General features: G+C 41.3%; 1 long non-coding RNA gene across 1 annotated transcript in view; it reads left to right on the top strand.

Moving 5' to 3' along the window:
- Positions 1 to 16,495, top strand: part of LOC135105082 (uncharacterized) — a 46,786-nt gene extending 30,291 nt beyond the window's left edge. Inside the window, exons 3-4 of the long non-coding RNA XR_010270698.1 lie at positions 90 to 186; positions 14,918 to 16,495. This is a non-coding gene — a long non-coding RNA (uncharacterized LOC135105082). The remainder of the gene's footprint in view (positions 1 to 89; positions 187 to 14,917) is intronic.
- The last annotated feature ends 10,582 nt before the right edge of the window (positions 16,496 to 27,077 follow it).

The raw sequence follows: 27,077 nt of genomic DNA, 5'->3' as shown, positions 1-27,077 counted from the left end.
AATACAAGAACCAGTTTTCAGGACTTTTAGTTTGTCCTAAGACCTTTTTAGGTATTTCACAGTAACTTCTGAACTTCTTCGCCCTGCAGGTGTGTGTGGGGGCGCCTGGGCGAGGAACATGTCAGGAGCCGTGGGTGTGGGGAGGCACTGGGGGCCGGCCATGTGACGCCCACGCTTGGAGGTAAGGTGAGTTTTCTTTTTCATGTTTCCGAGTGTACCTTTGTGTGTCTCTGAGGACTTGTGGCTGCGATTTCTTTGTTCCCTCGGCGCCATCCACTCACAAAACATGAAAAGAGTAGAATTGTAGGACTTTTGTGAATTGCCAAGTGTGTTTTCGTTGTTGTTATTCTGCAAAATTATGCCTGTTGTGTAAAATATTTTATCCGTTATGGTGTTTGATCTATGGACTTTTATCAGTTATTCATTTGTTACAAGGAACTTTTCGCTTGTAAGATTTCAGAGTGCATGCCTTTAAGCTTCCATGCGTACCTCATTTTGTTACGTAAACAACAACAACAACAACAACAACAACAACAACAACAACAACAACATTTAAATCCCCCTTAGATACTCGTATTCCTCCTTGGCATTCTTCCTTCTGATGAATTTTCCCCTGGACATATTCCCTTCTAGACACTTTCCTTCATGGACATTAAGTAATCAATCTTGTATATATCAGTAACAATGCCTTACACTTAGTCAACACCCACCATTACCTGTGTCCACTTGTGCTTATAACTACACTTGTACTTCTGCATTCTTTATCTAAAAACCTGAAAACAATAAACAAAGTAGTGTGTGGACGAAGACAAGTAAAAAAAAAAAAAAAGTACCCTAAACGGAACTGTGTGTGTGTGTATGTGTGAGTGTGTGATGGAGAAAGAGAAGCGAAAAAAAAAAAACAATATTCCACTTACCATCCCTTCACATTTGGAAGGCTTAGAGTGCGTGACTCTCGTTAGGGTAAACACACTTCTGTTACTCAGTCCTCTGGTAGATATTAATGCGGCTTGGGCGTGCACTAAGGGGGTGTGTGTGTGGCGGGTAACAAGAGGTGGTGTGGCGGGTGGCTTTGCGCTGGCGTGTGGGGTGGGTTTAAGGTTGGTTGGGGGTGGCGTAGCAGGTGGCGTGGCTGGTGGTGTGATGGTGATGTTGGGGGGGGTGGCTTGGAGTCGAGGGTGGCGTGGTGGTGGCAGTGGTCCATGGAGGGTGAGGTGACGGTGGGGACAGACGACCAGGCACTATGAGGGAATTAGAAGATACAGAGGGGGTCGAGTAATGGAATGAGGTGAAATTGAATTGTAGTTGGAGTACTGTAGAGTGAGATGTAGTAGTAGTTGTAATAGTAGTAGTAGAGTGAATAGGATGAGCAGACCGACGCATGGTGGATGAGGTGCACTTAACGTTGATGCAATGGTTATGTGAATATAAAACTACTGGTTGAGGGAAAGTTGAGTGGGTTACATTGTGTGCGAGTGAAGTGTAATGTAATAGCAGCTAAAACAGGTACATGTGGGTGCAGGTTTTAGGGGTGTTGAATGGATGATATTGCGTAGTGTAACATAAAGCGCGTAGGAAAACAGGCTGTATTATTTCCAACACCTAACAATAGGAAGAGACGGTCTATAATGAACTAAGTAATTCAAATATTTAGAGGTAAGTTTATGTGAGTGAGGTAAGTTTTTTTTCTTTTTTTTATTCACCAAGATAAACAAAGCTGAATTGATTAATGTAAAATATGAAGTAATTTTACATAAAGACGTTACATATGTTAATTAAAGTAACTAATACAGTAGATGTTAATTAAAGTAACTAATGCAATAATGATAAAAAAAAGCGAAACAAAAGTAACGATGTGGAAACATTTGAAACATTTGAATCATTTTATTATCGCTTAAACCAAATGAGTTATAAACACAGGTAATTACAGAAGTGCAGGGAGACAATCTGAAGCTAAATGCTTTTTTTGGCAGCAGTGCGTGTAGTGGTGCGAGTGTCAGTACTATCGTTTGCAAGTGATTCTTCGTGCTTCGTGCTTCGCTTTGTGTTATTAGTTTCGGAGTTTATTGTTTCGGGCACCTGTTAACCTTGTTGTGAAACTCCAACTTTACTGCCCACCTTCCATCCACTATTGCTTGTGTTTTATCTGTGGTTGTTCTTGTATTTTAGATTGAATTGTAAATTAAGTTAATATTTACGTGTTCGTCCACAGGAAGTAGTGTGTTCATTTGAAAGGAACCTTTGGTTACGACCTTGCCTTAGGTCGTAACAGGGTCGAGAAGAATCCTTCAAAAATAGTTATTATCGAAGGAAATTAAGTCGATTATGCCACAAGACAGCGTAATATATTGAGTTTTTCTTAATGAGATGAATATTGTTCTGTAATGGAATGAAGGAATAGAAGGAAATAAATAGATATGATAAAGGTGAACGATGAGGCGAATACCTAATGGGGTGAGTTTGGGTTCGTAAACATAAATATGACTGACTACACATCGACATAATGAAAACGTCTGGAGGTCCTTTAAAATCCTACGCTAATTAAATGCATTAGTGGGAAAGATTAAACAAAAGAAAAAAGTGGCGATGACAATTGAGAACTAAGAACAAAGAAGATTAAGTGACATATGAATAAAATGCGAGTATATGAACATCGAATTTAAACAACTATTTCTTATCAGACGAAAGAATCACTGTATTGTGAATTACAAGACCAGGAAACTTAATTGTAACGTAACGCAAATGTAATGTAACGAAGGTAGCGTGATGTAACGAAGGAGAAAGACGACATTACGAGTTACAAGAACAGGGAGAATGAATTAAAGGTTATATTAATTGAATCTGTCGCTGGTTTTATAGCAATGGAGGGGGAGGACGGAAAAGGATGAAGATGGCAGGGAGGGAAAGGGAATTGGGAGAGAGAGGGAGAACTGAGTAAAAGGAAAGAGGGAAGGAAAGGCATGCAGGAGAATAGGAGAGGAAAGGGAAAACGGGAGAGAGGAAAAGAAAGAGAAGCTGTTCATGGAAGGGCGGAGATGAAAAGGAAAACGGTAGGGAAAGAGAAGTGAGGAGAGAAGGGAAAAGGAAAGAAGAAAGGTTGAGGAAGAAAAACGTTCTGACTAAAGGGAAAAGGGGAAGAAAAAAAAAAGGAAAGGAAGAAGAGAACGTATAAAGGAAAATAGGAGAGCAAAAAAAGAGAGAAGAAATGGAAAAAGAGTGAAGAAGGAGGAGGGAACGGTCTATCTCCTACAGCATCTCATAGAAAGGGGAGATGAATAGGAAAACGGAAAGGGGGGCAGAGAGAGAGAGAGAGAGAGAGAGAGAGAGAGAGAGAGAGAGAGAGAGAGAGAGAGAGAGAGAGAGAGAGAGAGAGAGACTAAAGGGAAGGGGAAGATGGGAGAAGAGGGAGGAGGTTGGGGGTGGAGGGTGGAAGAGGGTGGGTGTTGGTGGAGGGTGTGGGTGGTGTTGGCAGCCCCTTGTGTCAGCAGGTAAAAGGACAAGGGGCGCACTACGGATTTCACATGCTGCAGTGTTTCGTCTCCTCCTGAGTATTATTTCACACTGACATTTGAGAAGCTGCCTGCATACGACTCTGTTTTTTTTTTTTCGTAGCTCAAGTCTTTTCATCCTGTGTCGATTTATTTATTTATTTATTTATTTATTTCTGTTGGAATTGTGCTTGCTTTCTTTTTCAACTAGATTTTCTTTTTCTGTGTTTTTGTTCATCCACTTATTCCTCTAATTTTCTATCTCCGTCTCTGTGTCTGTTTTGTTTGTTTGTTTGATTGTTTGTTTGTTTGTCTCGCTGCATGTATGCCTTGTCTGTTTGTTTGTATGTCTGTCTGTTATTTTTTTTGTCTTTTTCTATCTCTAGTCTTTTTGTCCTTCTGTCTGTTTATCCCGTCTGTCTTTGATAGTCTCTCTCTCTCTCTCTCTCTCTCTCTCTCTCTCTCTCTCTCTCTCTCTCTCTCTCTCTCTCTCTCTCTCTCTCTCTCTCTCTCTCTCTCAATATTAATTAAAAGAAGAATGTTAAATTCTCTCTCTCTCAAATTCTCTCTCTCTCAAATTCTCTCTCTCTCTCTCTCTCTCTCTCTCTCTCTCTCTCTCTCTCTCTCTCTCTCTCTCTCTCTCTCTCTCTCTCTCTCTCTCTCTCTCTCTCTCTCTCTCTCTCTCTCTCCCTGGCCCAGGTAAATGTCACTGCCACCAGCTGTTCCTGTGTGTACATACAGACAAACTAGGTAACCTTTTCTTGCCTTTGGACCTTCACGTCTCAGTTACCGTCCTTTGTCCTCCCCGTGACGCGTGATTCGTGGCCCCCTGTTCCCTCCCTTCAGCCTCTATTCCCCTTTCTTTCCCTCCAGCCCCTCTTCCCCCATTCCTTCCCTTCCTGCAGTCCCTGTTCTCTTTTTCCCGCGTGACATCGAGTATTTGTTGTGCGTGTAAAGGTGGTCTCGTGTGTCTCTTTTGTTCCTGCTTTGGGTATTGTGGTGACTGTATGGTGTACCTGAAGCACTAAGGGATGGGTGAAGAGAATCAGTGTTGAGTGAGTCAGCTGATTTGTGTGTTTGTGATGAGATGTTGTATGGTTTTCATTAATCAGTTTTCTTTGTGTTTGTTTTTTAGTTGTTGTAGTGGATCTGTGGAGTATTAACGTATGAAAGAAGGGAACAGAAGTTAAGTCAGTTGTTGGATTTATCGGTTTTGTGGTAAAGAAAAAATAATTTAATTGGGGCTTCATTGTTCTTCATGATAATCTGTTTCTTTTATCGACATCATAGGGAATCTGTAGCGTAACTTAGACAAGAAGGGAAATTAAACTTGAGTGCGTTGGATGATTCGTGTATCTTTGGTAATACTGAATGTTTCTTGATAAGACTTTCAAAGTGGTCTACTCGTATTATATTCTGTGTGGGAGAGCAGGTACGATAAAACTCAGTCTGAAATAAAAATAAAAACACTGCATTGCTACGCTTTCGAGTATAAATGTTTAGAAATAAAGGTTGCAAACACATATTTTGCATTCGAATTCTAATCTTTGTGTATTTTTTTTATTTAGTTTCTGTTTGAAAGAGTTGGAGGAGGAACAAGAAGCAATGAAAAAAATAAAATGTATACTTTCCTACCACCGCAAAATGTATACTTTCCTACCACCGCATCTACTTGTATAGATGGACAGACAGACGGTCCTAAAGTTGTGTTTACCCCTTACCTGAAGCTGTGTGCCGAATCGATAGCTACATAATGACACACCTGGATAAATAAGTTAACAGGTGTTACGTACAGTGATAGACAGACAGTCCTAAACCTATATTTGCTCCTTTTCTCGAGCCGTACACACACTGCGTCTCTCTCTCTCTCTCTCTCTCTCTCTCTCTCTCTCTCTCTCTCTCTCTCTCTCTCTCTCTCTCTCTCTCTCTCTCTCTCTCTCTCTCTCTCTCTCTCTCTCTCTCTCTCTCAATCCCGCTGAGAGGAAAACACAGCCCAGGCTCGCCTTTATCTACATTTCTGATGGGCAAAGTTGACTGTGTGTAGCCATCGCGTCCGTCTGTCAACAAACCAGGACTCGACTAACATTCTTGTGCGCCACAAAGAAGAAGGGTAGAGTTTCCGCCGCTAAACGTTTGCATTCCTGTGTTGAAACCTAGAGAGAAAGAGAGAGAGAGAGAGAGAGAGAGAGAGAGAGAGAGAGAGAGAGAGAGAGAGAGAGAGAGAGAGAGAGAGACGAATACCTTCCTTTATAGAGAGGGTTTGATGTAGAAATTAAAATATCGAGTGTTGAATTAATAAAAAGGAAGAAGAACCTATGGAGATATGAAAAGAATAAATAGATATAAAGCCAAAGCAATAATTGTGGTATATACATAAACAAAACAGAGGTAGATAAACAAAAAATAAAAATTACAAACATTTGGTAGAAAATAAAAGATAAGTAAGTCAGATTAACAGATCGACAGATAGACAAGCAGACAGACGGACAGACAGACAGACAGACCAAGAAAATAATGTAGGCACTTGCTAGAGCACGAATATTCAAGCAGACAGTGACAGACAGGCAGATAGACTGACTAATAAAGCTTCCGTTTGTGTGATAAAAGTGATGACACAGTATATTCAATTCCTGAACGAAACATTAAAAAACAAGAGTAATCCTCCCTCCAATTTAAATGTCGGAAACTACCAAATAACAAAGCAACTCACGAAAAAAAAAAGTGGACAGTGATTTTTTTGTCATGCACGAATGGGAATGTTTCACGTAATGTTGAGAAATCATCGTGTGGAGAGAGAGAGAGAGAGAGAGAGAGAGAGAGAGAGAGAGAGAGAGAGAGAGAGAGAGAGAGAGAGAGAGAGAGAGGGGGGGAGTACTGAGACTTTGATTAACAGAGAAAAGTTGATTCAGGGGCAGAAATATCGAGTTCATATTGCAAAAAAAAAAAAAAAAAAAAAATACGAGGATGTAAACGAGGATGTAGAGAGAGAGAGAGAGAGAGAGAGAGAGAGAGAGAGAGAGAGAGAGAGAGAGAGAGAGAGAGAGAGAGAGAGAGAGAGAGAGGTAAAACCCCTCATCACCAGTATTTAACATGGAGCAAACCCAAGCTACATCAAACCGCCATATCCGTGGACACGTTGCCTTCCTCTCACACAACTCACGTCCACATGTCCGATACGGGAAGTGGAATGTCCCCCTCCACCCCATCCACCCCCTCTCCATCTCCTCTCTGCCCACTGACCCTTTCCCATATGTATGTGTCCACCGTACCTGTACTCTACCCCCTCTCCCCTTCTCTCGAACTTCACCTCTTCCTCTCTCTCCCTCCACCGATGCACTGTACTCTCTCTCTCTCTCTCTCTCTCTCTCTCTCTCTCTCTCTCTCTCTCTCTCTCTCTCTACATACGACATCCCCTCCCTGCTAATCGTCCTCCCTTCCTTCTCTCCCTTCTTATATCCTACCCACGTTCCTAACTGTTCTTACCTCCTCCTCCTCCTCCTCCTCCTCGTCATGCCTGTCCCTTACTGTGCATTTCTCAGCTGCTTCTATCTCTCTCTCCTCTCCTTCCTCCTTGTTTCTCTTCGATCTCTCCATCCCTCCCTCCTTACCTGTCACCCCTTCCCTCCTCTCCTCCATCTAGGTGTCCTGCCCTCCGTCTATATGAAGAGCCAATAGGAAGGGAGGGGCGCCCCATGATTGGCGAGTCCTCGTTAGGCCTTAGGATGCTGGGAACTTACTCTCTCTCTCTCTCTCTCTCTCTCTCTCTCTCTCTCTCTCTCTCTCTCTCTCTCTCTCTGATTCAAGCGTTTTTATTTCTTTATTCATTATTGTGGTTTTCTCATGTCTGCTGTAATTTGTAATAGATATTTCCGTTCCCAAGTCGATTTCTTTCTATTAATCAATGTAGACGTGGTTTCTCTCTCTCTCTCTCTCTCTCTCTCTCTCTCTCTCTCTCTCTCTCTCTCTCTCTCTCTCGTATGACAGCATCCGGTGTGGTGTACTGAGGCATTATGTATGTATTTATGTGTGTGTGTGTGTGTGTGTGTGTGTGTGTGTGTGTGTGTGTGTGTGTGTGTGTGTGTGTAAGTTGATCATTTATGCATACATAAACACATCCACATGAAGGTAAATATTTGAGTAGCAGTTTAAATGTGTATTGTAAACGTGTAGCTATAAAAGAAGACAAAAAAAAAAAAAACTGGCTTTCATTATGAGATGATTCAAGAAAACTGGTTAGCAGCATGATTTGTTCACACACACACACACACACACACACACACACACACACACACACACACACACACACACACACACACACACACACACACACACACACACACACACACACGCACACAGAAACAAATAGATGACATCCACGGCAAACTAATCCACGCTTAACTTCTCTTATCTATCTCTCTCTCTTGTCTTTCCTACATTTTCCCTAATCTATTTTCTGTACGGTCCTGTTTTTTTGTTTCTTTCCTCTTGACTCAGATTTTCTCAGATGAACAAAAATGATCTTCAAGTATAATGTGATTTTGCTTCTTAGTTTAAGCTCAGAAACAAGAATGTGGTGTTTTTAAGTATATGTTTATCCTTTACTCTCTTTTTAGATGTGTCTAATCAATATTCAATTTACGTAACAACAGCAGGCTAGTTTGCGATATAAATATGTTCTCGATTGTGAAAACCGGCTTAACTCAGCATCACCATCGGATAAAACCAATAACAATAGACTCCTAATCACAAAATCATCAATTATCCTAAAATACATCCCTGAACATATTCATGGATATACACTTTTTTAATGGACACATCCGTTCCCATGGTGAGCGCAGGAGTTAGCCGCCTAACAGGGAACGGTGCCGCAGATTCCCCAAGCAACAAAAAGATAAATATGTATGAAGGTCAGTCTGGTGTGCCGCTACCCACTCCAACCTCGTATGTTTCAATCAGTGTCAGGGATGTTGTTGTCACCTTTCTGAGTTAGTCTTCGTGTAGATAAGATTAGTGTGTGTGTGTGTGTGTGTGTGTGTGTGTGTGTGTGTGTGTGTGTGTTTGTGTTGCTAAACAGGTGTGTTGTTGCCGTCAGACAGGTGTGTGTTTGCCGCCAGACAGGTGTGTATCGTCCTCTCCATGCAGACAGGTGTGTTATCGTGGGCAGACAGGTATGCCATATACCTTTGCGACATAGGACATGAGGCAATTAGGAGCAGCAGGCCGCGTTAAGGGCAGATGAGGCACGCTGAGGAGAGTGAGTCCTTAGCTCAAGTTTATAATAGCGGCGAAGCATTAAGTGTCAAGGCAACCATTAGCCGCCAAGTGACAGTGAGGAGAGTTGTGACGGAGGCAGCAGGATACCGCGCCTCGTGCACGTCCCTCGTATCTGATTTATGCATTTCTCTCTCTCTCTCTCTCTCTCTCTCTCTCTCTCTCTCTCTCTCTCTCTCTCTCTCTCTCTCTCTCTCCCTTCACGGCCGGTAAGTTTGGCGCTGAGTCACGGCGGAGCGGCGGCGACATGTCCACCCCCAGGTGAGGCTTCCGCTCCCACGGCGCCGGTGTGGTGTTGCGGCTGTCAACACTCGTATGTTTCGTTAATGGCGTTTAAAGTCTCACAATTCTGCAGTGTTTACAACGGACTAAAGCTGATAGACGAGGCTTACACAAATGTTGACGCATTTATATATATATATATATATATATATATATATATATATATATATATATATATATATATATATATATATATATATATATATATATATATATATATATATATATATATATATATATATATAACACACACACACACACATGGAAAAAAGTATCGGCCAAGAAGTAATCCCTAATCTGATTGGAGTCCGCCACGAGCCTGACTGTTACGAGGAAGGGAACATGACGCGGCCTGAGCAGGTCCTGTCTCGCAGTGTCGCCAAATAATGACGGTGATGCGGTCGCGGACAGACGTCTGGCGGAAAATCAATTAATGTAATGAGCGTAACGCTTCTGCATCAACTCGTTGGAGGAAGATGGACATAATGACTCATTTGCAACAAAAGCGAATTTTAAAATGAAGACATCAAAATATAAGTGTGAAAACAACCAATTCTTTGCTGCTTGCGTCCAGTTGTTCTTTTCAGTGTGGCGTGTGGCGGGGCGGGCTGCGGCTGGCGGGGAATGGCAGCGGTCGGATAATGAGCTTTGCATCGCGGGGACTTGGGCCTAATCACTCAGAACCAGGGGAGGCGTATGGGCTGATTAGGTGCGTCCTGATGGGCTCAGCGAGACGACGATTTGATTAGCCGGCGGCGGTGCGCACCACTCACGCGGCGCCATTGTTGTGGCGGGCGGCGAGTCTGACGCGCCTCCTGGAATGTGTGTGAGGGACCGCAGGAGCGCACCGGAAGTCACCTGTCGTTGTATTCGTGGCCTGGCAGGATGGAAAGTATTACATGTTTCTACGAGTATTTTCATGATCTCCTTTGCGGAGATCATTACATATTTTAGCCGTCAATTATTTTCTTGTGCAATATTAAAGGTACGCTTGTTTCGCCGGATTGACGTAAGCTGCACTGTTTTTGTCAGCACCATGAAACACGTAGGTCGGCTTTTTCTGGCGGGAGTTTAGGCTAATCTGTTGCCGATCACTCATTCACTGCGCGATGTAACATTTCCCTGCCCGCCTGCCTGTTTGTGCGTCAGGTGAGCGGGGGTTCGAATCCAGGATACCATAAGTTCACACAACTCACTTGTCCGTCCAGTCTATCTAACCCGATCGACACAGGAATGCCCATCTGGAGTAACAGGTGTCCGAGGCAAGTGTGCTAAGCTGAGTGAGGCAGCGGCGTAGTTTTCAAGGTAGTAATGAACCGCCTCTCACTTAAACACCAAGAAAACGAAGGCAACCACATTTTTCTTTTTAGTCCACACGAAATACCCCGCTATGTGAGGCTAGATAATGATGGAAGGGAGGAGAGAGGGAGGGTAGGGAAGGGATGCAGAAAGACGGCCAGTAAGGAGTGTGGGTAGGGTCTTGGAAGGCAGGGCAGGGCAGGGCAGGCCACCACCCGTGTCCTCCCATAGGGTGGGTCAGGGATGCGCTAATGGAGACAGTTTTAGAGTTGGCATCGTAAAGTGTACAGTCTCCGGGGGCCAATTTGCACGACTGTCTAACTTTTCACATATTCATACGTCCGCCTGTGGGAGTGTGCTTCGCGTGTGCATCTCTCTCTCTCTCTCTCTCTCTCTCTCTCTCTCTCTCTCTCTCTCTCTCTCTCTCTCTCTCTCTCTCTCTCTCTCTCTCTCTCCTGCTGTATATGAATTGTAGTTCTGATGGAGTTATTTTTTTCTTTTTTTTCCATAACGTAGCTTGCCTCGTTTCCATTTTTTTCATAACGTAGCTTGCCTTGTTTCCATGTGCTGGATGCTTCCTTATCGATCGAAATGTTTTCCTCTTTTTTTCTCTCTTTTTTTTTGTAATGTTCGTTTTTATTTTTTTCTTTATGGAGATGAGATTAATAAGAGATAAACTACCGTGATAGTGATACATACTAGACAACAACAACAACAACAACAACAACAACAACAACAACAACAACAACAACAATACACATACGTAGCAACAAAATCCAGTAAATAATCTTACTTGGAAGAAAACTTGTTGCAACGCGGCCATTGGGGAGGAGACGACGGAGTTGGAAGAGGAGGAGGAAGAGGACAAAGAAGAAAACTAAGAATAGGAGCAGGAGGAGGAGGAGGAGGAGGAAGGAGAGGAAGAAGAAGAGGAAGAAGAAGAAGAAGACGAGAAAAAAGCAAAAAGGAAAAAAAAAAGAAGAGGAAAATCAGATAAAGGGAAATCAGACAAGAAGGAAGAGGATAAACAGCATGAAGAGGAGGAGGAGGAGGAGGAGGAGGAGGAGGAGGAAATGAGAAGAGAGTTAGGAAGAAGAACGAAGCCGTACTCGTGACTATGGCGACAACAACGGCAGCGGCGGGGACGGCGGCGGCGGCAGTGACAGCAGTAGTGATGGTGGCGGTGATGGTTGTGGTGATGGTGGCGGCGGTGGTCGAGTGTTGCTAAAAAATTGATCTTCATAAATCCATCGCCACCCATAGCAGTCACCATCGCCACGTGCTCCAATCACCATCACTCACCACCCGCTACCATCCCTCGCCCGCCGCGCCCCGTAAAGCAGGTTCACGGCTTTTCAATGACCTAAACGGCCTCACCGCTCCTGACCTTACTCCGACCTGCCTCAGCCGTTAACGTGTGGCTCTATTTGTTAAACTACACCAAAAGTAACGGTGACAGTAGTAACAGCGGCAGCATCACCACAACTACCACTACTACTACTACTATCACCACCACTACTACTACTAATACTACTATCATTACTGTTTGTTAAACTACACCAAAACTAACGGTGACAACAGTAACAGCAACGGAATCACCACCACCACAACCATCATTACTACTACTACCACCACCACTACTACCACTACCACAAATCCCACAACTATTACAGTATGAGTAATAATAGGGGCAAGTGAGATTACAGTAACAACAAACCAGTTATAAAATTGATGCGCAGAAACAATGTCTATTTTAGTAATTTTATTCATTTGCGGTTCGATTACTCTCTCTCTCTCTCTCTCTCTCTCTCTCTCTCTCTCTCTCTCTCTCTCTCTCTCTCTCTCTCTCTCTCTCTCTCTCTCATCACGGAGCTGGAGGAAGCGGGAGAGGAGAGATAACAGCCATGTTTTGACTCTCCTCCAGTCCTCACTTACAACTTTGTCTCGAGGGATGAATTGAGTTAAATTAAAGATGCATTTCAACTCCCGCACCAACGAGGCAGAAAAGAAGGACAGAAAAATTGCTCCAAAGTATGAAAAATGACTCTCATCTCACTTAAATCGATGCTGCGAGGGAGAGAGAGAGAGAGAGAGAGAGAGAGAGAGAGAGAGAGAGAGAGAGAGAGAGAGAGAGAGAGAATTGTGTGTGAGGGGGTGGTGGGGAAAGGAATTATACCTAAGCTTCGCCTATCAAAGTATTTCCTAAGTTTTGGGTGAAATATTACCCATAGGAACCAAGGTTATGAATATTTTTTTTCCTTCCCCCTCCGGATGATATGTTGTGCGGGGGTATTTGGAGAAGGTAATTTTTTTCCCAGCACTTGTTAAAGATTTATTACGCGGATTTAAGCAGCTGAGTGAGAAGATTAATGGAAATATAGTCTATGGACGGACGTGTATGTGTGTGTGTGTGTGTGTGTTGGGTGAGGGGAAGTCATCGAGTGTGTGTGTGTGTGTGTGTATTTTGCCTCAACTTGGTGGGAATATTAGGAAACTTCTGCTATTATTCACGATGGTACCTGCACGCACATACTTACGTACACTCACTCTCTCTCTCTCTCTCTCTCTCTCTCTCTCTCTCTCTCTCTCTCTCTCTCTCTCTCTCTCTCTCTCTCTCTCTCTCTCTCTCTCTCTCTCTCTCTCTATCTGCATGTATCCATCTTTTTTTACCACAGACAAATAGGTTAGGGACGGAGGAGGGCGGAGTGAAGAGGGTTTCAATTCTCCAGTAGAGTGTTCGATTCCTTTGCTCGCCCCTCCTTTCGATCCATCTCACCGCCAATCCTACTGAGACCTGAGACGCAAAGATTCACTCTAATGCCAAAGAGTCTATGAATACCAAGTGAGTGAGTGCAGGAGGGGGAAAGGACGGCAACGAGGGAGAGTTTGAGAGAAGTAATTGGGTCTATAGAAATTCATAATCCTATTTAGCATCTTAGATTTGAGCGCTTTTGATCTTTCCCTAATTTCGGTCATCAGTTATATTATTTTTTTTTGTTTAATATAAGTCTTGTTTCCCCTCGTGCTCCACAGGTGTGTCTTTCCCTCAGGTAAATTCTCCTTCAGGTATCTTGTCCAACCCCTCGTCAGGTAAATAATTAATATCTCCTCTCCCCTTCGTGACGCGAGGATCCTGTCGCTAATGACTATGTGGTGGTGGTGGTGGTGGTGGTGGTGGCTGTGGTGGTAATGTGACAGACAGTAGGGTTTTGTGAAATATGTATTATTATTATCGTTATTATTATTATTATTATTATTATTATTATTATTATTATTATTATTATTATTATTATTATTATTATCATTATTATTATTATTATTATTATTATTATTATTATCATTATTATTATTACTACCATTATATTATTATTATTATTATTACTATCATTATTATTTTTTTTGCTTTTGCTGTTTTATTTATTTTGCTGTGGTTCTGTTATCTAAAAATTTATTTATTTATTTATTTTTTTGGGGGGGCTATTATCGTAGTTATTTCTATTTAATTATTTAGATATGCATGAAACCAGTGTATATTCCTTTTGGATTATGGTATTGATCCGAAAATAACTCAGACAGACAGACAGACAAGGGGAAAGACGGACAGTCTGGCTGGATACGCCCCAGCAAACACCTTCCTAATTACATAACTTAATCAGTTTCTCGAAATTGTAACTGTTTGCACAAGACACCCGTATACTCCTTTCCATTGTTTCCTCTCTCTCTCTCTCTCTCTCTCTCTCTCTCTCTCTCTCTCTCTCTCTCTCTCTCTCTCTCTCTCTCTCTCTCTCTCTCTCTCTCGTCTCCCTTTATAACTTTCATGAGTCTTCTCCAGGTCACTCCATCTTCCGACACTCCCTGCCAAAGTTGTGCCTTCCTCCCTCCCTCCCTCTCGCCCTTCCTCCTCAAATCCCTCTTTTGTCTCCTCCTGCTACCCTCTTCTTCCCCTTTCAGCCCTCCTCTCCTTCCCACCCTCCCCAAACCCGGCTGCCCAAAACTCCCCGTCAAAAGTTGCCGAAATTGGGGACCTAAATTTTGGGCCGCGAGCCTGAAGACCTACGCCATATTTATTTATTTGCCGGAGATGAAGAGGGTGAGGGAGGTGACAGGCTGGAGGGTGATGGAGAGAGAGAGAGAGAGAGAGAGAGAGAGAGAGAGAGAGAGAGAGAGAGAGAGAGAGAGAGAGAGAGAGAGAGAGAGAGAGAGAGAGAGAGAGAGAGAGAGAGTGAGTCTGATTGAATACAATACCGAGAAAAAAAGAAAGAAAAACATTAAAAAAGTTGCACAATACATTAAGAAAAACGCACTAGGGTTCAGGAGAGTTCACACAAACATACGCACCAAAACATTCATATTCACTCCTTTCATTTAAAAGCTGAAAAAATAGAGAGCATTTACTATACAGGAGAAAGACAAGCTACTGGTATAGAATAATAATAAAAAAAAAAATGATAAAAAAAAACTGACAGTCTCCCTTGACATTCAAATATAATTACACTTCATAGTCTTACAAAATCAAACGCCAGTCTTTTGTATTTTTTACTTATTGCTTCTCAGAATTCAACTCGATTCTTTTGCAGTGTTGGTAAAAGAGATTGAAGGAGACGAAAGGCCGTGATCGTCACATGAATTTTGCTTAAGCAGGTGTAGGTCAGGATTGTCTCAAGGGGACGATCGGCGCCAGGCTGTCCACACAAAAGAAGAAAGAAACTGCGAGAGAACGATGCATTATAAGATAATACTAAAAGAAAAAAAGTGAATGAGTGAAAGGAAAGGAGAGAGTGAGAGATCTAACGTGAGCGTGATAATATTATTGAAAAACTAGAAACTGATAAAAAAAAAATAGGAAATAATAAAGAAGAAAATAAGTAAGGGAAAGTAGGACGAAAAATGAAAAGTTACAAGAATACGGAAAAGAAGCTGATTGAATGAAGGGAATAGAGAAAGGAAGGAATGATGAAACTCGATGCAGGATAAGAAAAAAAGAATGATTGAGAAAAGGAAAAACGGTAAAAAAAAAAGAAATAATATAGGAAAAAATAAAAGATAATGAGAGAAAAGTGGGTGAATGGATGAAGGGAATAAGGAAGAAGAAATAAATGTGATATAGTGGTGTAAAATGTAAAGGGAGAAATGAACGAAGAAAAAAAAATGATAGGAGAGAAAAAAAAAGTATGATAATAGAAAAAAGAATAAATCAGTTTGGTAAAGGAAGTAAAAAGAAGCTAAAGATGATAAATTAATATAAAAGAAAACTAATGAAAAAGAAAAGATTGACGAAGCAAGGTAATAATAGAAGAAAGAAAAAAGAAAACAAATAAATGGTGTGATAAAAATGCAAAATATAATAAAGTAGGTGGAAGGAAGAGAAGAGGAGGAAATGCGAGGTAAGAACATGTAAAAAAAGATAAAAAGTATGGAGAAAGGAAGAACTGAAAGAAGAGAAACAAAATAATGTAAGAAAAAGTGAATGATAAATGAGGAAAATGAGAAAAGGAAAAAATGAGTAATGAAATGATAAATACAAACGTTGAATGAAATGACGAAGTGCGAGAAATGAAGGGTAGAATGGAAGAAACAAATGATGACAACGAATGAGGAATAGGAGAGAAAATAGCGAAACAGTGGACGAGAAATAGCAGGGATAAGGAAAGGAGGACTGAAAGATTAATTATTGTGAGATAGAGGGGGGATAAAGATAATTGATGAGGAGGTGAGATAGGGATGAACGAAAAAAAGGACTCAAGAAAGGAGCGAAAGAAAGAGAAGAAGTAGGAAGGAAGGAAAAAAATAACCATGTGATGTTTTTTCCGTCCTTTTTTCCTTTCTTCCTTTCTTTAACCACATTGTCTGGAGAGAGAGAGAGAGAGAGAGAGAGAGAGAGAGAGAGAGAGAGAGAGAGAGAGAGAGAGAGAGAGAGAGAGAGAGAGAAAAGGCTATTGGAAGAATATAAATAGAGTGCTGGAAATCGAATAGAAGAAAAGGCCAGTCGATGCTTTTTTGTCAGTGATTCTTTTAATTATTCTTCCGCCAGTTCTTTTAGTCATTCCTTAAGTCTGTGTTTGTCGATTTTTCTTATCGTTATTAGTGTGTATCTTTTTTTATTATTATTAATTTTTGCACTGGTATCGAATAAAGAGAATATTGAATAGCACATATTGAGTTGGTATAATATTTAATTCTTCTTTCAAAATACATGTATGAACTTCTTAAATACGTAGGAAGATGAGAGAGAGAGAGAGAGAGAGAGAGAGAGAGAGAGAGAGAGAGAGAGAGAGAGAGAGAGAGAGAGAGAGAGAGAGAGAGAGAGAGAGATTCAAAACCAATCTCTCTCTCTCTCTCTCTCTCTCTCTCTCTCTCTCTCTCTCTCTCTCTCTCTCTCTCTCTCTCTCTCTCTCTCTCTCTCTCTCTCTGCCACAGATAGCCAAAGATGGATCGCCTTCCTCCTTTAAATAAGCAAATTCCCAGCAGCTGCCTGTGAGAGAGAGAGAGAGAGAGAGAGAGAGAGAGAGAGAGAGAGAGAGAGAGAGAGAGAGAGAGAGAGAGAGAGAGAGAGAGAGAGAGAGAGAGAGAGAGAGAGAGAGAGAGAGAGAGAATGACCTTTGAAGGGAGTGAGTGTCCAACAGCAACAGAGAAACGCTGCCTTTAAAAGTACTGTGATGAAACTTTTAACTGCTCCTGTGTGTGTGTGTGTGTGTGTGTGTGTGTGTCTGTGTGTGTGTGTGTGTGTGTGTGTGTGTCGTTTGATGCATGTTTACGTATTCAGTATGGAGGATAAAGAAGAATGATAAAGAGGAAGAAAAAAGATGGATGTAAATTTGAGATGGGAAGAATATTGGGTTGAAAGGAAGCGATACTGAATAAAAAGTGTGAAAGGAAGAAAGGGAGTAAGTATAAAAATATAAAGAAAAGGGAATAGATTAGAAATATTGAGAGGAAGGAAAGGAAACAAAAAACATGATAAGTGGGAAGAATAAAAAAAAGAAGGAAAGCAGACAGAAAAAAAGTAGAGAAAAAAGGGAAAGAAAAGGAAAAGAAAGAAAAAGGAGAAACTAATGGTAGAGTGTAGAAAATAAGAAATATAAAGAGAATGAAAATTAAATAATTTGAAAAAATGAAAGAGAAGAGAGAAAGAAAATAAAAAAGTGAAATAGTGAAAAAGAAGAAAAGATCATAAGTGGAGAGTGAGAAAGAAGAAAAGATCATAAGTGGAGAGAGAGAGAGAGAGAGAGAGAGAGAGAGAGAGAGAGAGAGAGAGAGAGAGAGAGAGAGAGAGAGAGAGAGAGAGAGTAAAACACCTGTAATGATGACAATGAAAGAAGGTAAAAGGAAAGCAACAAACATATATATATATATATATATATATATATATATATATATATATATATATATATATATATATATATATATATATATATATATATATATATATATATATATATATATATATATATATATATATATATATATATATATATATATATATATATATATATATATATATATATAAACGACAAGGGAAGTCACTAAGTACCTCGATCCCATCTAATAACATTTCCTATTTTCTCGCTCTCTCTCTCCTTCTTTCCTTATCTCGTTTCTCTCCATCTCCTCCACTTTTCCTCCCATCTCGACGTATCAGAAGAACACGCTTGGTTTCTTCTCTACCTTCATGGACACGCAATGCTCCTTCCCTCCCTCTTCCCTCCCATTCACTAGTCCCTTCTTTCCTTCCCCTCCTTCCCTAACTTTTCCTACACTTTTTCCTCCCCTCCCTCCCTCCCTCCTATTCCTTAGTCCCTCCTTATTTCCTCATTTCCTACTTCCTCCTTTATCTCCCCTCCTTCCCTCTCTTCCCTCTTGTTGTTCTACTTCCCCTTCTCCTTCCCCCTTCCCTAGTCCCTCTTTTCCCTCCCTCTCTTTCTTTCCTCTTATCTGGTTCCTCTTTTCCTTCCCCCTCCTACCTCCCTCTTCCCTAGTCATTCCTTTTCTTCCCTTTCCTCGCCTTCACTAGTCCTTTTCCCTCATCTCTTCCTCCTATAGTCACTACCTTCCTTCCCCATCCTTCCCTCCCCCGTTCCCTAGACCTACCTTTACCACCCTCTCCTTCTCTCCCCTTCTTCCCCTTTCCAGGTAGCGCTCCGTAGGCCTATTCTCACCCCTCGTACAGGTATCGAGCGGGCCTACCAGAATTGTGAAATATTGGAGTAATATTACGCGTGTTTCTTGCATTTTGGGGGCAATATACTTTATTCTGATCTTTGTATTTGTTTATTTATTTGTATATTTGTTTTATTTATTTTTTCTATTTATTTTATTTATTTGTGATAAATTCCACGTTTTGGGGGAATAGTAGTTTGCGTTTCGCTTCTCGATGCTTCTGATTTTGTTTAATTTGAATTTTGTGTGTGTGTGTGTGTGTGTGTGTGTGTGTGTGTGTGTGTGTGTGTGTGTGTGTGTGTGTGTGTGTGTGTATGAAACTGTCATATTTAACTTTCATGCAACACAATCTTCCTCGACTCTAATGTAAAAAAATGTTGAATGATGTCTTGTATATAATTTTTCTCTCTCTGATCAATTTTTCTTTTTTGTTTTGTTAAATAAGATGTATTTTCCTCCCCCTTTTAATTATGTAATGTATTGGTGAATTCTGTATCAGTATCCCTTTAATCTCCAAATGTGTTCTCTCTCTCCCTCACTCTCCCTCTGTGTCTCTGTTCCTGTATATGTTCTCCATCTTAGTACGCCCTGTTCTTTAATAGATTTGCACCCTTTCCCCTTACTTCATATTTATTTTCTCCGGTGCTCATTTCATAACGTCTCATTTCTCTCTCTCTCTCTCCCTCCACTCACTACTCTCTCTTTTATTCCTCTCCCATTGTCTCTTGCACTCCATCTCTCTCCCTTGCCGTCCCTCCCGTCTCCCTTCCTCTACCCTATCTACAAGACATCTTCATATGCCATTAACATTGATCCAATTCCCTAAGGTCTCATTTTCCCCATCTCAACAGCCTCTCAGATCCTCTAGTCGGGGCCAGACAGGGCTATAAACTGCCTTGGTGTGGCTGATTTACGATTCCCTACCTCCTTCTCTCCTACGTCCCTCCTTCCCTCTCTCTGTCCTTCCTTTCATTACTCCTCTTCCTTCATTCCGTCCCTTGTACTGTCCTGTCTCTCCCTCTCTCTTTCTCTCTCTTGTCTCTCATCTTTCTCGTCCCTTGTCTAAAATTTCTATGTTGTATTTTGCGTTGTCTCTTTGTATGTGCCCTCTCTTCCTCTCCTATTCCGTTTTTGTTGTCTTCTTGCTCTTGATCTTGTTCACCTTTCTGATTTTTTTTCTTGTTCTTGTTCTTCGTATATTTCTGCAGGCAACTCTTCTTCCTCCGTTTGTTTTAGTGTATTTTATTGTTTTTTTTGTTTTCATTCGTGTTCGTTTGTTTTGTTTATGAATACTTGCAGCTTTTTTTTTCGTTTTTGTTTTTGTTTCGTTCACCGTGCGCTTCCACATGTTTTTTGTCGATTGTTCGAGTTGTTTAGAGTTGTTTTATTTGTTTACCCTGTGCTGTGTTTCAGTTTTATTCGTGTTTTTTTTTTTTATCTTTCATTTACTTTTTATCTTTATTCTTATTCTGTGCTTCTTTCATGTCTCCATCTTACATTTTCTTTGTCTTTCATTCATTCATCCATTCTTTCTCCCTTTCTTACTTTCAATTTATCTTTCATTCACTCATTCTTTCTGTCTATCTATATGACTCTTATTCATTTTTGTAGCTCTTACTCTCGCATCATTTAATCCTGTTCTTAAGTATACCTCTCTCTCTCTCTCTCTCTCTCTCTCTCTGTCTCTCTCTCTCTCTCTCTCTCTCTCTCTCTCTCTCTCTCTCTCTCTCTCTCGTCCTCGCAGCTGACACCCGCTCCCACTCAGAATCAATTCCTTTGCAACCCGAAACCGCGATAGGATCTGAGGCGCGCATCACACGAGAGCCGCTGATGAAGGGACGTGCAGGCGGCGGCGAAGACGTGTTATTAGTTCGGTGTTCCTGTTAGAAAAGAATAAAAATGAGCTTAAAGTGACTGTGTGAATCATAATTATCGAGTTAACTTCATTGACGTCAAAAAAACAAAAAAAAAGAGAATAAAAGAGAGAGAGAGGGAAGAGAAAAAATGTTAGGTGCTGTTCAGTTTCTCTCTGTCTCTGTCTCCATCTCTTTCTGTCTGTGTCACTCTCTCTCTCTCTCTCTCTCTCTCTCTCTCTCTCTCTCTCTCTCTCTCTCTCTCTCTCTCTCTCAGTGCTCTTAGGGTTAAATATGAATATAAAATCGTAGACTGTTGTAATATATTTAGTTGGTATTTGGTAATGATTAGTGTGTGTGTGTGTGTGTGTGTGTGTGTGTGTGTGTGTGTGTGTGTGTACGAGTATTATTTTCCTATAAAAATCAATTGATAGAGTAGTAGTCGCACATTTTAATTAATTTCACTATCTTTCCTACTCCTCCTTCTTCTCCTCTTCTTGTCCTTGCTCTTGTTATTGCTCTTGTTCTTGTTTTTTTCCTCCTTCCTTCTTCTTCAGCTCCTCCTTTACCACCTTCCCCTCCCACCTTCCCCTCCCCAGCTTCCCCCTCCCCTGTGCCTCTCTCCTCTCCTGCCAATCTGTGTCGTGATCTGAGTGTCGGTAAATCAGAGTGTCATGGGGGTGATATTCGTTGTGCCCTGCGTCAATACAGCTCAATCTATCTCCTCGTCCGTGGCTGTTTGTCTAAGATCTCCATCAGAGAGAGAGAGAGAGAGAGAGAGAGAGAGAGAGAGGGGGATAAGCGGAAAGGGGGATGATCTTATGTGGTGATGAGTAATACATGAGAGCAAAAAAAAAAAGAAAAAAATCTGAAAAAAGTAAGTGTGGGTGTAGATAATGTGCTAGGAGGAGGAAGGGGAGAGAGGAGGAGGAGGAGAAGGGGAGGACGAGAAGACGAAGAAGGGGAAGAAGAGGAAGAAAAGGAAGATGAAGAGGAATAAGAAAAGGAAGAGATAAAAAATGAAGAAGGGGAAGAAGAAGAAGAAGAAAATAAAAGGAAAAGGATGAAATGTATAAGGATGATGTAGAAAAGAAAAATAAAGAAAAGGAAGATGAAGAAAGAAAACGAAGAGGAGGAGGAGGAGGAGGAGGAGGAAGGAGAATATAAAGAATATAAACAAGAACAGGAGAGAGAGAGAGAGAGAGAGAGAGAGAGAGAGAGAGAGAGAGAGAGAGAGAGAGAGAGAGAGAGAGAGAGAGAGAGAGAACAGGAGATAAAATATGACATAAAAACTACTTAGACATCCCGAAAAACAGACATTAAGGGGAGACTCAAGTGACTGCGGTGGACAGGTAGAAAAGTTTTGTAGAAAATGTTGTGTGCGCCGGTATGAGGAGTGAAGGGGGAAGGGGAGAGGGGAGAGAGAGAGAGATAGAGAGGGGAGGGAGAGGGAGTGGGTGACGGAAGGTAAAGAATGAGAAGAAAGAAGAAAAGGGAGGGAGGGAGAGAGGGAGGAAAGGAAGGAGGAAAGGAGGAAGTCGGGTAAAAGAAAAAGTGAGGCGGAAAGAATACTGAATAAAAGGGGAAATGGAAGTATTTGGACAATGAAAACTGTGGAAAAAAGGTTGAAAGCAAATGTTCAGATGTAAGAAAATCAAGAAACCTCCTGAAATGAAAAGTTGTGTTAATTTCGTAGGAAAACATTAATAGCTTTTCTGTATTAGGGAGATCTGCCCTCCACCTGGGAAAAGGAAAGATACGAAAGAAAAGAAAAAAAAGAATAGGAAAAAATACACTCAAATGCCGTTCCCCAAAAAAGAAAATAAGAGCAAGAGAACAGAGAGAGAAGCCGATTTATTTCCAGAAGCGTCATATAACATAATATTTTAATTTAGTCGATGAAAAGATACTGAGGAAACATTGTTTGTACTATTAACAAGCAGTGTATTAAGAGACATTAAATATGAGCTGACAAATCACCAGACACAGTAAATATTAGTGACAGTATTCGAGAAAACAAATGCCATAAACTTTCATAATTACTACCTTCATTATCAGCAAAGTCTATTCTGTATCGTATGTTCGTAATGGAAAGATGGACCATACTGATTTTTTTCTGCAAAGCTTCAGCAATGTTTATTACCTTCTGTCTACCCCTTGCTCTCTATCACTGGTATCCATTATCAAAAACGTAGCCGTATCGCCATTTTCTTATATTCACCTGTAGGTTTCTATCTTTCATCTAACCATTCGTAGCTTTCCATCTTTACATTTTCATCTATTTATTTATTTTCTTTACTCAATCATAAGTGCTTTGTTCACTGTTGTATAATTTGTCTCTTATCATCTTTCTTTACGCAGGTGTCGACATTATCTTCCGTCCACTCCTCTGTCCTTCTATCTCCACCTTTGTCTCTTCACTCGTAGCTTTTTACCTCAGTTTTCTGTTCACATGTCGCTCTCTGTCTCCACCTTATCCGCCTTAACTGCTGCCCCTTAGTGCGCTGCGTGTCTCTGAGGGTCCCGGGGGATGAATAATAAGGGGCGCCACACTGAGGCCTCCGGGTGAGATGTAATAGAAAAAAGATGTAAATTGGTCAACTTGCATATTCAAGTCTTAGTTTTGTATTTGTCTATTTTTTGCTTAATATTCCTTTACTTTGTTTTGTCTCAGTTAACTGGCGAGATCCTTCTTTGTATCTTCTTTTGTTGTTGTTGTTATTGGTGCTCGTATTACCATTACTTTGTTACTAATTACTACTACTGCTGCTGCTGCTGCTGCTACTACTACTACTACTACTACTACTACTACTACTACTACTTTTTTTTTTTTATGTAGGAAGGATACTGGCCAAGGGCAACAAAAATCTAATAAAAAAAAATGCCCACTGAAATGCCAGTCCCATAAAAGGGTCAAAGCAGTGGTCAAAAATTGGTGGATAAGTGTCTTGAAACCTCCCTCTTGAAGGAATTCAAGTCATAGGAAGGTGGAAATACAGAAGCAGGCAGGGAGTTCCAGAGTTTACCAGAGAAAGGGATGAATGATTGAGAATACTGGTTAACTCTTGCGTTAGAGAGGTGGACAGAATAGGGGTGAGAGAAAGAAGAAAGTCTTGTGCAGCGAGGCCGCGGAAGGAGGGGAGGCATGCAGTTAGCAAGATCAGAAGAGCAGTTGGCATGAAAATAGCGGTAGAAGACAGCTAGAGATGCAACATTGCGGCGGTGAGAGAGGGGCTGGAGACAGTCAGTTAGAGGAGAGGAGTTGATGAGACGAAAAGCTTTTGATTCCACCCTGTCTAGAAGAGCAGTATGAGTGGAACTTCTACTACTACTACTGCTGCTGCTGCTGCTGCTGCTGCTGCTGCTGCTATTGCTACTACTACTACTGCTGCTACTACTGCTACTACTTCTAGAACAACAACAACAACAGCAACAACAACAACATTAACATCACCACTACCAACAGCAGCAATAACAACAACAACAACAGCCTCAGCAAGAACAACAACAACATGAAAAACAACAACAACAACAACAACAACATGAAAAACAACAACAACAACAACAACAAGAAAAACAACAACAACAACAACAAGAAAAACAACAACAACAACAACAACAAGAAAAACAACAACAACAACAACAACAACAACAACACTCAGCAAGAACAACAACAGCAACAACAACAACAACAACAACAACAACAACAACAACAACAACAGACTCCGCAAGAAAAAGAAGAAGAACAACAACAACAACAACAACATTAACATCACCACTACCAACAGCAACAACAGACTCAGCAAGAACAACAACAACAACAGCAACAACAACTACAACATTAACATCACCACTACCACACTACTAACAGCAATAACAACAACAACAGCCGCAGCAAGAACAACAACAACAACAACAACAACAACAACACAATCAACAACGACAACAACAACACAATAACAACAACATATGTAACAAGAACAACAACAGCAACATCAAAACTAACAGCAACAAAACAACAACAACAACAACAACAACAACAACATCACCAACAACAACATCACCACCAACAATGCCACCACCACCAACAACAACAACACCAACAACAACAACCAACAACGACAACAACAACACAATAACAACAACATATGTAACAAGAACAACAACAGCAACATCAAAACTAACAGCAACAAAACAACAACAACAACAACAACATCAACCAACAACAACATCACCACCAACAATGCCACCACCACCACCACCAACAACACCACCAACAACGACAACAACAACAACAACAACAATAACAACACCAACGACAACAACAACAACTAAGAGACACCAGCAGCAACAAGACCATCACCATCACCATCATCATCAGCAGCAGCAACAGCAACAACAACAACAGCAATACCAACAATAGCAGAGCCTCCTGACACTGTGCTGGCCTTGAGTTGATAAGGTCATCAGCCTCACTGCCTCAAGAAGGTTTGCTCATATTACTTATACACGCGATAAAGAAAGAGACACAACGAAAAAAAAAAAATACTCGCTACTGAACCACATGCAGATTACACACGCATAAAGCAAGCAATAAATGCATAAATGAGCGCAAGTGAGGTTACGGAATAGGTAAATAAGTAACTGAATAAGAAATAAATAAAATACATTAATATTCAACATGCAAAACTGGTCATACATAAGCTTAGAAGTAGAGAGAGAGAGAGAGAGAGAGAGAGAGAGAGAGAGAGAGAGAGAGAGAGAGAGAGAGAGAGTAATAAAAGAAGACATGTAGCAAACTTCCTGAACATTGAAAACATGCCTCAGTAAAGTAAGACAGAGAAAAAAGAAGACAGAAGCTGGAGACAATAAAAAAGGAACAATAATGAGGAGGAGGAGGAGGAGGCGAGGAGGAGGAGGAGGAGGAGGAGGATGGCAGTAAGACAAAGGTGCAAGGTATGTTGAGACGTTGGAGGAAGAGAGAAGACATATGTGGAAAAGAAATAATTGAAGAGAGAGAAGAGGAGAAGGAGGAGGAGGAAGCAGAAGGAGGCGGCCGGAGGGGGAAGAAGAGGAGGGGGAGGAGGAGGAGGAGGAGGAGGAGGAGGATGAAGAGGAAGAGGTGGCGGGAGAGTGGTAAAACAAGTTGTAGGTGATGAAGATAAAGAGATGGAGGAGTGAAAAAAAAAAAAAAAAGAAAGAGTACCATGAGAAAGAGAGAAAAAGAAAAAGATGAAAACACGAACAAGTCGGGAAGAGGAAAGTGAAACAAGGTGTGGGTGCGACGAGGCGACATTAGTAAGAGAGTAAGATGAAAGAGGAGTAAAGAGGAGTAAGCAGCAGAAACAAAAGGAGGAAGAAGAAGAAGACTACGAGCAAGAAAAGGAGGAGGAGGAGGAGGAGGAGTACAAAGCAAAGGTGGTGCGGGAGTGAAGGAGGGAGAGTGGGAGAGTAAGGGAGCAAGCCTAGCGTTGAGATGACACAAATAACACGCCTCATCCAGTACAACAGCCTCCCAACCTGTAATTTCACTAATGGTATCACGGGCGGTGTAAGCGATACCAGGCGGTGCTGCGCGGGACAGGGCGGCCACGGGAGGGAGGCGGAAGGGGAGGGACAGCACTGCGAGAAAAGACAGTGAGGAAAGGGGTAACTCGCATAGAATGGAGGAGGTTTACAAGTAGGAGGGAGGAAGGAAGTGTGTGGAAGGGAAGAAGAGAGAGAGAGAGAGAGAGAGAGAGAAAAAAAAAGACATGAAAATGCAGTAAGAAAAAAGAAAGGTAAAGAATACAGGTGTAAGAGAAGAAAGGAAATGTGTGGAAGCAAGAAAGGAAGGAAAAAAAAAAGACATGGAAATAGGTGAGAAAAGGATTAACGTGGAAATAAGGATCGAGAATACAAGGGTAAGGAAGAAAGGAAGTGTGTGAAACGGAGAAAGGGAAAGGAAAAAAAGAGGGACAAGAAAAAGATGATGAGGAAAAGGTCAATTTCCAGAAAGGAGGATGAAGAATACAGGTAGAAAAGAGAAAGGAAGTGTGTGGAAAGGAGGAAGGGAAGATGAAAAAAAAAAGGGGGACAAGAGAAAGAGTGAGAAAACGGATACTTCTTGGAAAAGGAAGACGGGAAAGAATACAAGAGGGTGGAAAAGAGGACGAAAAGAGACAAGGAGATACTAAAAGCTTGAGAAACAGGAAAGGAGTAACTTACTACGAGGAGGAAAACGGAAAATGAAAGACATATAAGGGGAAAAGAAGTAAATGAGAGGGAGGAAAAAATGGAAAATAAGAAGAGAAAAAGGCTGGAAGAGTGAAGAGGATGGATAAGATGCGGAAAAGAAAGAGAAAAAATGGAAGAAGAAAGAAAAAAAAGAATGAGGAATAGAAGATGTGTGAAAGAAAGAGAGAGAGAAAAAAAGTTAGGGCATTGAGAAGATACAAAGACTGGAAAGAAAAAATGAGGAAAAGGAGGAAAGTTGTTGAAAGGAGAACATTGCAGGAAAATACGAGAAAGAAGAAAGGACTAGTGTGAGGAAGAGAGGGAGAATGGAGAGAAATGAGGGAGAGGAAGGAAAGAAGGAAACTGACTGGTATTGTGAGACCTGAGGGAGGGAGGGAAAGCAGGATAGATGGAGGAGGAGGAGCAGGATAGATGGAGGAGGAGGAGGAGGAGGAGGAGGATTGGAGGGAAAGACACAGGGGGTTAATGAAGGAAGGGAAGAAGAAAGAGA

Source organism: Scylla paramamosain, chromosome 11 (genome assembly GCF_035594125.1).
Source record: "Scylla paramamosain isolate STU-SP2022 chromosome 11, ASM3559412v1, whole genome shotgun sequence".
Classification (NCBI taxonomy): domain Eukaryota; kingdom Metazoa; phylum Arthropoda; class Malacostraca; order Decapoda; family Portunidae; genus Scylla; species Scylla paramamosain.
This window is presented reverse-complemented; position numbering and strand designations above follow the sequence as displayed.